Genomic DNA, 14,623 nt, shown 5'->3' on the forward strand with positions numbered 1-14,623 from the left:
ATAGCAAATGAATAAAATATTTCACACTTTTAAAAGTGGCATTATATATTGATTTACATGCTTCACAAAAGTAAAATGAATGTAATAGAATCGTGTTGCAGAAATATCCCAGATGGAAATGTAAAGTTAATTAATAACACTGAATAGGGCAGAGGGTCAGATCATGAGCATTCATACTTACAGTCTGCTTTATTATATAATAATAATAATAATAATAATAATAATAATAATAATGGTTTATTTTTCCATAATAACTTTTACAGTCATGGACATAGTTTTTATTTATTTATTTATTTATTTTTTACCCATGGAGTATTGGGTGTGTCATACAATAGGCTATCAAACTTGATTTCATTATATATAAATGAAACAAATGATTAAACAGAAATAGTCCATAATCATACAAAGGTTTTACATGTTTCACATTATATGTACACACAAATCCAAACAACATACATGATAATTTTTAAAGGTACATTTCAGTAATGATATAACATATTAAACACCATCTTAGTATTCACTCAAACTGTATATACATTTCTCTGTGAGATATAGTTTCAAATGATTTTTAAAACATTTTAGGTCTGTTTCTTTTTTAATGATTTTGGGGAGTTTATTAAAAAAACCTTTTGCCTGCTTCTTCTGGGGCAGTCATAGACAGTTTTAGATTTCTGTTTATCATGTAGTAATTTTCATTTCCTCTTGTACCGTGTTTGTGTACATCTTTATTTAGGAGGTGTTTATTGGTTGAAATTACTCCCTTTATACTTTGGTATATGTACAGTGAATATACTGTCATAATATTATAGTGTACAAAAGCTTGCCTACAGGTCTGTCTTGGTGGTATTTTTGCAATGCATCTCACTGCCCTTTTCTGAATTGAGAATATTCTTTTTAGGTAGCCAGCTTGTGCACTTCCCAATATATGAACTGAATAAGACAAATGTGGGAAGACAAGTCCATAATACATTGATCTGAGGACTTTATCATTCACAGTCTTAGCTGTTTTATGCATGATGAAGATCTGTTTGTTTATCTTTTTACACAGTGCATCTATGTGCTCCCCCCATCCCAAATGTTTGTCTATTATAGTTCCTAGAAAATTTGTGCTGGTTACTTATTTAATAGTCTTTCCATTTATATTAACATTTGTATTATAATTTTCACTATGCTTGGTCTTTCACTGTTTTAGACTGATTCATAAACAGGTTGTTTTGTGTTAAATATTTATTTGCATTTTCGATAGTCAGGAGTGCTTCCTTCTCAAGCTCCTCCTTTGCGTCAGCTGTGCAAATGATTGTTGTGTCATACATTATAAGTTTCTGACTTATATAGCTAGGGAAGTCATTTACGTAGAGTATAAATAGTATTGGCCCAAGCACAGACCCTTGCGGCACACCGTGTTTAACTGTTTGTAATTCTGATCTGTAGTTTGTTATACAATCCTGGAAATTGAAATAAGAACACCGTGAATTCATTGTCCCAGGAAGGGGAAACTTTATTGACACATTCCTGGGGTCAGATACATCACATGATCACACTGACAGAACCACAGGCACATAGACACAGGCAACAGAGCATGCACAATGTCGGCACTAGTACAGTGTATATCCACCTTTCGCAGCAATGCAGGCTGCTATTCTCCCATGGAGACGATCGTAGAGATGCTGGATGTAGTCCTGTGGAACAGCTTGCCATGCCATTTCCACCTGGCGCCTCAGTTGGACCAGCGTTCGTGCTGGACGTGCAGACCGTGTGAGACGACGCTTCATCCAGTCCCAAACATGCTCAATGGGGGACAGATCCAGAGATCTTGCTGGCCAGGGTAGTTGACTTACACCTTCTAGAGCACGTTGGGTGGCACGGGATACATGCGGACGTGCATTGTCCTGTTGGAACAGCAAGTTCCCTTGCCGGTCTAGGAATGGTAGAACGATGGGTTCGATGACGGTTTGGATGTACCGTGCACTATTCAGTGTCCCCTCAACGATCACCAGTGGTGTACGGCCAGTGTAGGAGATCGCTCCCCACACCATGATGCCAGGTGTTGGCCCTGTGTGCCTCGGTCGTATGCAGTCCTGATTGTGGCACTCACCTGCACGGCGCCAAACACGCATACGACCATCATTGGCACCAAGGCAGAAGCGACTCTCATCGCTGAAGACGACACGTCTCCATTCGTCCCTCCATTCACGCCTGTCGCGACACCACTGGAGGCGGGCTGCACGATGTTGGGGCGTGAGCGGAAGACGGCCTAACGGTGTGCGGGACCGTAGCCCAGCTTCATGGAGACGGTTGCGAATGGTCCTCGCCGATACCCCAGGAGCAACAGTGTCCCTAATTTGCTGGGAAGTGGCGGTGCGGTCCCCTACGGCACTGCGTAGGATTCTACGGTCTTGGCGTGCATCCGTGCGTCGCTGCGGTCCGGTCCCAGGTCGACGGGCACGTGCACCTTCCGCCGACCACTGGCGACAACATCGATGTACTGTGGAGACCTCATGCCCCACGTGTTGAGCAATTCGGCGGTACGTCCACCCGACCTCCCGCATGCCCACTATACGCCCTCGCTCAAAGTCCGTCAACTGCACATACGGTTCACGTCCACGCTGTCGCGGCATGCTACCAGTGTTAAAGACTGCGATGGAGCTCCATATGCCACGGCAAACTGACTGACACTGACGGCGGCGGTGCACAAATGCTGCGCAGCTAGCGCCATTCGACGGCCAACACCGCGGTTCCTGGTGTGTCCGCTGTGCCGTGCGTGTGATCGTTGCTTGTACAACCCTCTCGCAGTGTCCGGAGCAAGTATGGTGGGTCTGACACACCGGTGTCAATGTGTTCTTTTTTCAATTTCCAGGAGTGTATTTCCCCCACTAGTATGTCTGATTTCTGTGCATTGTTTCCTATTTGTAATGTATGATTTAAGTATGTCATAGCATTTTCCTCTAATTCCATACTGATATAATTTCATCATTAATTTTGAGTGGTTCACACAATCAAATGCCTTAGATAGGTCCATAAAAATCCCACAAGTCTTTTGTTGCCTGTCTAGTAAATTAAGAATGTGCTCAATTACATCTGTTGATGCTGTTTTTGTTGACTTCCATTCTCTGAAACCATGTTGTGATGAATGCAGTATACTGTACTTTGTTATAAAACTTACAATTCTATTCTTTATTATCATTTCATAGATTTTAGCAAATGTTAAGATCAATGATATTGGCCTGTAATTTCCTAATTCATCCCTGTTCCCTTTCTTAAATATTGGCTTCACTTTACTTACTTTCTGTGAATCTGGAAATATACCTTCTTCTATCGCAGCATTCAGCATGTGTGTCAATGGTTTTAATATACATTCTCTGCATTCCTTTATGAGATATGATGTGACACCATCCAAGCCAGATGAATGTTTATTTTAAGTTGTTTTATTAGGTTTGACACTTCTGCATCTGTTGTAGGTATGAAAACCATAGTATGATTTGTATGTGGGGGGGTGTAACAATTTACTTACTGCATCTGTTTTATTTTGACTGATTAATTCATCTGCTACAGTAATATAATATCTGTTAAAAGTATTGGCTACTTCTAGAGGGTTTGCGTTGCTTTTCCCACTCATCAGTGGGCAGATGTCCTCCGCCCAATTTGTTACTTTTCCTCTCTTCATTAATGAACGACCATAAACATATTGAGTGGTTCTTTCCCTTATCTATAGACACCCTGATGAATGATGCTTTAGTTTTTCTGATAAAACTATAGTACTCTTTCTTTTTTATTTTATACAGTGTGTTGTAGGCCTCAGTATTTTTTTGTTTGGAGAGGTCGTAATACACTCTCAGACTATTTCTGACATGGATTACTTCTCCAGTCACCCAGCTTTTCTTTTTTTTGTTGCTTTTACTAACAGGACATGTAACGTCATAATAATAATTGAATAAATAAAAAAACTGGTTCCATTTGGTGTTTGCATCTTTAGCTGCATATATTGTTTCCCAGTTTTCTGCCTCTAACATCTTTTTTAGTAGATTTATGTTATGTGGGTAGTTCTGTCTTCTCATCTCCCATATCTTCTGCACTGAATCACTAGTCTTTATATTTATGTCTATCATGATTGCAAAATGGTCTGCTAATGTGGAGTTTATTACCTGTGTGTCACAATAGCATGTAGGAATATTTGTTATTACATGATCAATTATAGTTTCACTATGGTTTGTTACTCTGGTTGGTTTATCTATTTTTATTTTTAGGTTGCATATGCACAATAAGTCCAATAGGGTCTTTGTATTTTCTGTATTTTTACTTGTGTCTATGTTCAGATCTCCTATAATTATCAAATAAGCATATGTTTTTGAAAGGTGTTGGATTAAATCTTCCAGCTGTTCAAAGAAGGTTTTGATTATACCATTTGGTGATCGATACAAACCTAATACACAACATAAATTCCCATCAATTTTAGTTTCCAGTGCTGTAGCTTCAAAGCTCAAATCTATAGCATATTTTGTTATATTTATGGCTTTAGTTGTTTTATAGTTAGAAAAAATGGCAACCCCACCACCTTTATAGGAAGTTCTGCAAAAACTGGCTACTTTCACATAATTCTTCAAATTGTACATTCCTATGTGATTTTCTTTTAGCCCATGTTCTGTAATTACTAGAATGTTTGGCCTATACTCCTGTAATTTTACCTCTAGTTCCTCTGTTTTATTGTTTATGTATTGAACATTTTGGTGAAGTATTCTAACAGTTGGCTTTAAATGTAATAGTTCCCCTTCCTGTAATATACTAAGCACTTCACTTGCTCCCTTTGCTTTTGGTACTATGCAATGTTTTTTTTCAGTTTGTGTCATTAAACCTGGATCGTATCTTTGTCCGGTAGTCAGTCAGTACATACATGAACAATAATAATAATTTAGTAGTAGAAATACAGTACATACAACATTAAAAATCCTTGATGGAGTAAAAACATTTAGCAATTAACAGCTGCTTTAATTTTATTTTAAATATGTTTCCTTTTAACCTTTTTATGGTATTTGGCAGTCTGTTGTAAAAAGATCTTCCGGCAGAAAATGGATTATGATTGGTTGCTTTTTTGTTTCTGAATTTTCCTTATATTATAACTATGGATATCATTATTTATTATACTGTGCTCCATATGTTCTTTTACAAACAGTATAGTCCTTAGAACATATAATGAATACACTGTTAGAATATTATACTTAATGAAGTATTCTCTACAGGATTGATGTTTACTAATATTCGCTATTATCCTAATTGCTCTCTTCTGGGCTCTAAAAGCCCTATCCATGTATACCATTGGTGCCCGCCCCATATCTCAATACCGTATTGTATAATACCAAAATAGATTTGTCTTAAGACTGGTGACGCTATTATGCTAGAAAGGTGGTTTTGCAGGTAGGTATTACACGAGATTTTTTTACACATGTAGCTGATGTGCTCCTTCCATGTAAGATGTTCAGCAACTATAATACCCAGGAATTTATGTTTATCAATTGTTTCAATTGATACCTCTGGCTCAGTATCCACTTCTCTTGATTTGTAATTTAGCATAAACTCCATTAGAATTGTCTTTTCCTTAGTTAATGCCAATTAATTTTTAGTCATGTATTCTGTGATGAGGCTAGTGTTCTTCATATTATTTTGCACTGCTAGCTGTTTTGTAGGGACCTAGCTTATGAAGGAGGTGTCGTCAGCATAATTCACAAGGTCTGCATTTTTTTGAATTATTGTATGATACAACTTAACACATTGTCTCCTGTCAGCAAGGTACGATCTTAACAAATCTAATGCCACTCCTCTGACCCCATAAGTTTCTAACTTATATAGAAGAATGGAGTGATTTACAGTATCAAAAGCCTTAGATAGGTCTAGAAAGGTGCCAATAACTTTGTTTCCATCATCAAGTTTATTCAATACTGCTTGAATAAATGCAGCTATGGCTGTTATTGTAGACTTGCCCTTCCTGAAATCGTGTTGAGAACTTTTTAATATATTGTACTTAGAGAAAAATGATTCCATTTGCTCAAGAAATAGCCTTTCCAAAAACTTACTAAGTTCTGATGTCAATGAAATAGGCCTATAATTTTGTACATCAGTAGTTTTCCCCTTTTTATGCACTGGTCTTATTTCAGTGACTTTTAACAAGTCAGGAAATGTCCCCTGTCTGAAAGAGCTGTTTATTAAATGTTGCAGTGGCTTTATTAACTCATTACTGCATTCTTTCAGAAATTTGGCTGAGATGTCATCCCAGCCACTGGATGTACTTGCTTTTAAGTTGGAAATGGTTCTCAGGATTTCCTGTTCTGTAACACACCTCAGGAAGAACAAATTACTGACATTACTGGGATTTAGCACCTGCAGTGGGTTGATCACATCCTCCTTACTCATCTTACTAAATTGATCTATGAATCTCTCGCATACTTCTTTTGGGTCACTAACCAATTTTTCATTGCCCCTTTTTATTATGTTGTTACACAATGCCTTGTCATTCCCCCCACTTTCATTCTTTACTATATTCCACACTATTTTGCTAACATTACAGGACTGACTCACCTGTTCAGCATACTTATGAGCCTTTAATGTCTTAAGTGCTTCCCTATAAGTTTTTCTACAGGCTTTGTTTTTAGACTGAAAGTACTGCAGTTTGGTGTCCTTAAAAAGAATATATAGATCATTCATGTCATTCTTTAATTTCATCACATTAGGGGGGAGTTCAAGATTCCTGGAACTGTCAGTTTTCTTTAGTATTTTGACCCTTGGGCATACTTGATTTAGACAATGGGTTAATGTTGTATAAAATATTTCCCACTTTCCATTAATGTCTTCTGTTGCATATAGGCCTACCTGATACCAGTTTATGTGTGCCAGTTTTTCCTTTAATGTATGATAGTCAAGCTTTCTTTTATAAGTAAATTGTTCCTTGTGAGATACTATTTCTTTGTCAGTGTGAAGCTCTAGGACTAATGCACTATGATCTGAAATGTGATTCTCAACAGTTACAACTACAAGGTCCTCCTTACTTAAGTTTGTAATAACATGGTCAATACATGTCTAAGAGTCACCTGTAATTCTTGTTGGTGTTGAATTCACGTGGTTGTAATTATAGGACTGTAATATATCAATATATCTAAGGTAACTTACACTATTAGTGAAGGAGTCAATGTTCACATCCCCTACTATTATAGTCTGTTTTTTATGAAGTGAGAGTTTATAAATAAGTTCCTCTAAATGGCAAAAGAATTCTTCCATGTTACTGTTAGGGGATCTGTACAGGCTAGCTACTATTGAACTGCTATATCTGAGCTTTATTCTTGTGGCAGCTATTTCAAAGACCATCTCACATGCAAGTTTATCCATCCAATCAATTTTTTCACACTGGAAATTATTTTTGACATAAATACCAGCACCAGCACCTTTATGTTGTTCCCTACAATAGACACTGACAATTTTATAATTATTTAAATTAATGCTGCTTAATTCTTCAGTTTTGCACCCTAGTTCATTCACAAGATAAATATGAGGGCTACTAACACTTAGAAATTCATCAATTTGTTCAATTTTATTGGTAATATATTGGACATTTTGCGATATTATTTTGATTTTACTGTGATTTGCGATGTTGTCAAGTACTTCACCTTAACGTATGTATGGTGTAGGCTGAGTTAGTCTAAAAAAGTTTCTGTCGAACTTCTTTCAGTTGTGAACAAACTGTTTTTATATATTAAGTTTTTCAATTCGATTCTTTCTTTTATGATTAAATTTAATTTTTCACACAAATAGCGTTTACCTGCATAATTTAAGTGCAATCCATGGGATGTGTGTTGACCTCTATCCAACTTTCCTATATCTAGAATAGAACAATTTCCTTAGTTTGAACATAGTGCCTTAATTCTAATATTGGTTTTTTGTATTTCCTTGTTTACACACGAGTTGTAGATCAGATCGTGCCGATGCGGAACAGTTGTGACAATTGTATTTTTCTGCTTATTTTCGTCAAGGAAGTTCTTCAGGGCTTCAATGCAGATATCAGCTTCATTTCTTCCCACGTCATTTGCACCACTTACACAAAATATAAAGTCATTGCTACACATTATTAAAAAATGTGTTCAATGTATATGTTGCACACATCTCTTCCTACCCACTCTCTGTATCCTCCTTTTCTTGCCCTTCCCCCACCCCTGGTCTCTCTGACCACTTCATCCTTCCTTCTCTGTCTGTTCAACTATCCCTCCCCACTCTCTCTGTCTCTCCCCGCTCTTTGTTCATCTCTTCCTCCCCCTCTCTATGACCACACTTTCCTTCCCTTCCACATATCAACACCTTTGTCCCCCTCTCTCTGTCCACCTCATCCTTCTCCACACTCTCTCTGTCTATCTCCCTTCTGCCTCTCTTTCTCTGTCCATCTCCTCTTCCCCTCTCTCTGTCCATCTCCTCCTGCCCCTCTCTCTTTTCATCACCTATTTCCCTTTTCTCAAGTCCGTCTCCTCCTCCCTTCCTCTGTTCACCTTATTCTGTCTAGCTATGCGTATCCTTGCCCCTCTCTCATGGCTCACAATCAGAACTGTCCAACTGCGCATGTAACACCCGCAAGAAATGTTGATACTATCCACAAAAAATGTTCCTCTCTCTGACCATCCTCTCCTACCCTCTCTATCTGACTGTCTCCTCCTTCCCCACTCTCTTTGACTATTCTCTTTGCTTTTCATATCCCACACATGTAGGCTGCCCTGAAAAGCAGGTCAACAAGGCAGGTTGATACTATTCCCACACAGTACACCTGTGGTACAGAGTAGCCTACATAGCAGAGACTGATCTGTTCATGTACCAATGTGTGTGTGTGTGTGTGTGTGTGTGTGTGTGTGTGTGTGTGTGTGTGTGTGTGTGTACCAAATTTTGTTGATATTAATCAAGGGGTTTTGGAGGAGATGCTGGTTATACATACATAGTCCATCACATACCAATCTTGTAAAACACACTACTTTGGAAACCAAACTGTGGTATTTTGAGGAGATTGTATTTTTCAAGATAATTCTCCAGTCTGGCAGTCATGATTAATTTTTTTATATTTGGAAAGATGACAGCAGAGATGCTAGCCTTTAAGTTCATGTTTTCTTCATTCCCTTTCTTTGGTATAGGTATAGGTATAGGTATAATTCCCTCAAAAATTATCTGAGCTGAAAGGCACATATTGTTTGTTAGTTTAGTCTGGATGTATATATCCTGTGCAGTCTTCAAATTCACAATCTGGCTCTTCATCTATGTCTACAGATATTTTATTTTTATTTTCATTTGATTTTCTTGATTTCATGCCAGGTGATAAATAAAACAAGTCATTGTATTGCTGCCTATGTGATATGTGATTGGAAAGTTTTAAGAATGGGCTTGTAATCATACAATGGTGGTGCTTACATGCTACTGTGATGCATCTCATTCAAAATAGTCCCATTCTGACTGAACACACTGACTCCAAAGGTGTTTCCACTTTTGGAAACATCCCTGGAATTTTTTTTCCTGAAGTTTGGTAAGGACACTCTCTGTATTTGCCTGGATGTCTTCAATCAAGTAAAATCACTTCCCTTTCAGTGAAAATTTCAGTTTAGGGAAAAGGTAGAAGTCCGCAGGGGTCAGATCAGGGGAATATGGTGGTTGTGGAAGCACAGAAATTTTGAATTTGGTCAAAAACTCTATGATGGAGAAGGCAAGATGAGCTGGATCATTATCATAGTGTAGCACCCAACTCCTGTCTTTCCACAATGCAGGCCTTTTCTGCCACACTTTTTTGTGCGAACGCTAAAGGACACGTTTTTAGTATTCCTGGTTAATTGGCTGTCCTCCAGGGATAAATTCATGACCCACAATACTGGTAGAATGGAAAAAAAATCACCAACATTGTCTTCACCTTTGACTGACTTTGCCATGCTTTTTTGGTCATGGTGAGCCTGGAGTCTTCCACTGCGAAGACTGCACTTTAGTTTCAGAATCATATCTATATATCCATGATTTGTCACCTGTAATTACCCTATTTAACAAATCTGTGTCATTTATAAAAAAAAATGGTTCAAATGGTTCTAAGCACTATGGGACTTAACATCTGAGGTCATCAGTCCCCTATATTAGAACTACTTAAACCTAACTAACCTGAGGACATCACACACCTCCATGCCCGAGGCAGGATTCGAACCTGTGACCGTAGCAGCAACGCGGTTCTGGACTGAAGTGCCTAGAACCGCTCGGCCACAGTGGCTGGCTGTGTCATTTGTAGTACGATTAATCAGTTCTTGGCACACTTCAAGTCGGTATTGTCTCTGGTCACTTGGCAGCACTTTTGGAATGAATTTTGTGGACACTCGATGCATGTTCAGATTTTCAGTTAAAATTGACTGAACTGCATAGAAACTTAGATTAAGTTCATCAGTCGTCTCCCTAACTGTAAGTCTACGATGAAAGTGCACTAATTTGCAAACTTTCACATCATTTTCATTCATTTTTGAGGTGGAAGGACAGCCGGTCCGTGTTTCATCTTCAAATGATTCGTGACCATTTTTAAATCTGTTGAACCAGACAAAAACATTTGACTGGCTCATACAATTATCTCCAAAAGCAGTTTTTAATAGTTCATAAGTATCAGAAGCTGATTTTCTGGTTTTAAAACAAAATTTCACACAAACTCATTGCTCCATTTTTACATCCATTTTCACGCAGACAGAATCCGGCAACAAGCCCTAACAGACCCGCACTCAACTAGCTGCCACAGCAAACTGAATAAAGGAAATGCAGTTTTCTGTCAGAGGGCGTTCAAGGACAAGGCAATGACTCACTCCCCAACCTCCGTGTACCTGCCTGCCAAACCAGTAAGCAGTAGTAGATCCATTTTTAAGACTTTCCAATCACACCTTGTACATGAGTAGCATCTTTTGTTTGCAAACTGAATAAAGGAAATGCAGTTTTCTGTCAGAGGGCGTTCAAGGACAAGGCAATGACTCACTCCCCACCCTCTGTGTACCTGCCTGCCAAACCAGTAAGCAGTAGTAGATCCATTTTTAAGACTTTCCAATCACACCTTGTACATGAGTAGCATCTTTTGTTTCACCTGCACTGGTATCTGCAGGACCAGTCTGGACTTTCTTAAGTATTATCAAACTTGCAATGAGAACTGAATTACTGTAGTTTTATCCACACTTTTGATGAGCTTTCCATGTTTATACTTCTTTGCATTTTTTTCTGTTCCTCATATAAGTTATTTTATCTGCATAACACTTTGAGGCACTTGTAAATTTATTAGCTCTCCTACCATACTATCAAGATAAATATTCACAGTATGGAAAGCAGGATGTTTCATTGATGTTTTCATTTTGCATTACACCCTATTTAGTTTCAGGCATGTGTGAAATTGTTATGACAGTAAAATTCTAGCAATCTTTTCACTCATTTTCCTGTGCTGAAGGCGTCTGTATCTATGTGTGAAACACCACTTACATAGTAAAGAGAGACTGGTTCTGAGTCTTGCTTCATTAACTAACACCATATCAAAATGAATCATTTTTATTAAGAATGCATAGATATTTTGAGAGAGCCACTGCAACCATATGGTATTATCAACGATTTCAAGAGTTTAAATTTCTGTATGCACACTTCACATAACATTGAGTCATTTGCATATGCAAACCACACACCTGCATATACTACAATGTATGATAATGTTTGTGGTTTGTGTTGAGATATTCTTCAGTAGTCTAGTCACTGAACTAAGAAAAGACAGTAATCCATGCATTAAGACATGAAGGATTGCTACTTATCTATTGCCAATCATCCAATATCTGTGTAAATTGGGAGTTGCAGTACTTTTGAAGAAAGCTATCAACTTGCAGTGCAGTGATGCAGAGGTACCATAACTGGCCAGTAGAAGCTGGTTTGGAATTGTATCGTTAACTTTTAGAGGCTGTCCATAAAAGTTTCTGTTGAGGTTCAATAGACGATATCTATGGTTCTCAAAGGCTTATTTCCACTAACTGCATTTCCTAAGACATTAAATAAAACTTTTTGTAGAATGATTTTTTAACATGTACTCTGATACATTTGAAATGAAGTGAGATTAAAAATTCTGAGAGGTTGGTGTCATCTCAGTGATGAAACACATATTATGCATGATGTTAGGAAATACTTTGATGCACTGTTTGATAATTGCTTTGCTAGTTGTAATATTCTTGTTATAGTGCCAACTTTATACAGTACATCAGCACCAACAGACATCCTCTTATTTCACACATAGAGCATAATTTACAGACTCTGATAATCACGTGCATTTGATTACTAGCAGAGCATGTATGGAAAGCTTTTATGACAACCTCTTTAGATACTAGACCGTTTTTCACAGCCCATGATACTTCACCATACAATAACATATCAGTCATGGAATAGTGTATTATCGAAACTTCGTGTTTATTGCCTGTGAACTGTTTCATTTAGCAAGATATCAATATGAGTCTCAAAAACAGAAAAGGGTTTTGTTAAAATAATTAGACACAACTATTACATTTATAGAACATAATGAATTGTTTTCTCTCACAGCTTTAAATCTGCAGTCTTAGTAGCATGTAATATGTATTTCTGCAGAATATAACTCTTACTGTTTTCTTTTTGCAGTGTCCTGATGGCGGGAAACATGACTGCAGAGTTTCTTCATTCTTCAGCCATTAACAACAGTTCAGCGGGCATATCACTCATGTCTTCTTACTCCAGTCATGCATGCATTACCTTCAATGAGAAGCATACTGAGTCCATTTTCTGTCCTTTAACAACAACAAAAATTATTCATAATATTCTAAAAAAATAAAAGATGAGGTTTTGAAAAGATAAATTCCCCATCTACTGACATTCAACTTCATCATCTAATGGTAATGAGAGGTGCTCTGTCAAGCTGGCTGATCATAACAATAAAAAATATTTTTCAAGTGCAGACACAGAGAAGATGGTGCTGCATGTTCCCTAATTATAGGAATCTAACAAAGAGGCAGCATGCACTTAATTGTGTGTATTCATTGATTCATTGTTCTTGAAGCTGTGGCAGCAGCTAACACAACAAGAAAATTAGCAGGTACCATAAGAACACTAGCATTGCACTGATGTGATCAGCAGATGGAGCAGATGGTCTGCTGTTGTAGGGGCAGTATAAGGCATCAGATGTCAAGCTTGACACTCCCATTATACAATGGGACAAAAGCGAAGAATAGGATAGGTACCTACATGCTTTGAATAACACTTTTCAGGCTTCCAGAAATGCAAAAACCATTTGAAACTTGCTGCTCATGGGTAATATGAGAAACTTTATCCACCTTGTCTGATCAGCTAACTATATTTATAAAAAAATAAATAAAAATAAAAAAAAAATGAAAATACTAAAAATGGAAAGAGTAAAGGTAACAATCCACGAATATCTGACCTATCAAGTGAAAAACAGACAGACAAATAAGATTTTAAACACTGATGAGTTTTCTGACAATGTTCTTTTTCAGCAAAATTGGTTAACAAAAACAAACATTCATATACACATGAAACTGCATTATCCTAGCTTAGATGTTTGACACTCTCCTAATACAATTACTGTTTGAAAGGCTCTGAGGAGTATTGTTGGACCATTTTGTCTAAGGTGCACAATACCTCCATCATGCAGCTGTGGCAGCTAGCTGTGGTGTACATGGGTAAGGTGTTGGTGCCAGCTTAGCTCTCCTGGCTTTGATTCCTCATCAGTATTTTCTCACTGTATTCCATTGTCTGTAGCCAACCATGCATTAGTTTCACCAAAACCAGTGTGTGAAGGAGGGTGAGAGAATCCTGATCTCTCCATAATTCATGCTTTGTTCTTTATCAACACAGTGCTCAGCAGCTCTAGATTATTCTGGCTGACCTAGTCTTGTGTGGTCTACCTTCATAGCCGAGTGGTCAGCGTAGATAGCTGCCAAGCGGAGGACCCAGATTCAATCCCTGATACTGTCAGGATTTTTGCTTGATGGGACTGGTATGGAGTGCATTCAGACTCATGGTGTCAGTTAAGGAGTTACTTGAATGGGAAGTAGTTGCTCATAGGTCTGGAAAGTCAGAACTGTCAGGAAAGTGGTGTACTGACCGCATGCACTCCAAACTGCATCAGTTGAGGCCAAATGGCAGCAGCTAATCAACATCTCTTGAGCCTTAAGGTCCCGAACAAGGAGTGTGTGTGTGTGTGTGTGTGTGTGTGTGTGCACTCCAAACTGCATCAGTTGAGGCCAAATGGCAGCAGCTAATCAACATCTCTTGAGCCTTAAGGTCCCGAACAAGGAGTGTGTGTGTGTGTGTGTGTGTGTGTGTGTGTGTGTGTGTGTGTGTGGAAAGCCTTCCAGTCTTGAAGGGCAGCCTGCCAAAATAAGCAGGGAAACCATCCTAGTGGAGTTCTCCATTTTTTCTGGCTGCTCTGGAGATCTAATGCATGCTGGTCAGAATGTGCTGTGAATCTGCCTACTGGCGTGTCTGTTCTAGACAAACATACAGTGGAGGTGGCTGAACTTTACTGGCAGTCTCTCCAAATCAAGTTCTATGAATGAGTGTTCGTAATACACAGTAACATTATAACTCA

General features: G+C 38.2%; 1 protein-coding gene across 3 annotated transcripts in view; it reads left to right on the forward strand.

Annotated features, from left to right (window-relative positions):
• The window catches only part of LOC126162388 (enoyl-CoA hydratase, mitochondrial-like), a 43,730-nt gene extending 30,783 nt beyond the window's left edge, over nt 1–12,947 (forward strand). For 2 of the 3 annotated variants that reach the window (XM_049918865.1, XM_049918866.1), the window contains exon 8: nt 12,658–12,947. The gene's annotated coding sequence lies outside the window, so the exon portion shown is untranslated. The remainder of the gene's footprint in view (nt 1–12,657) is intronic. The other variant, XM_049918864.1, reaches the window with a different exon arrangement.
• The last annotated feature ends 1,676 nt before the right edge of the window (nt 12,948–14,623 follow it).

The sequence above is a fragment of the Schistocerca cancellata genome, chromosome 2 (genome assembly GCF_023864275.1).
Source record: "Schistocerca cancellata isolate TAMUIC-IGC-003103 chromosome 2, iqSchCanc2.1, whole genome shotgun sequence".
NCBI classification, from domain to species: Eukaryota; Metazoa; Arthropoda; class Insecta; order Orthoptera; family Acrididae; genus Schistocerca; species Schistocerca cancellata.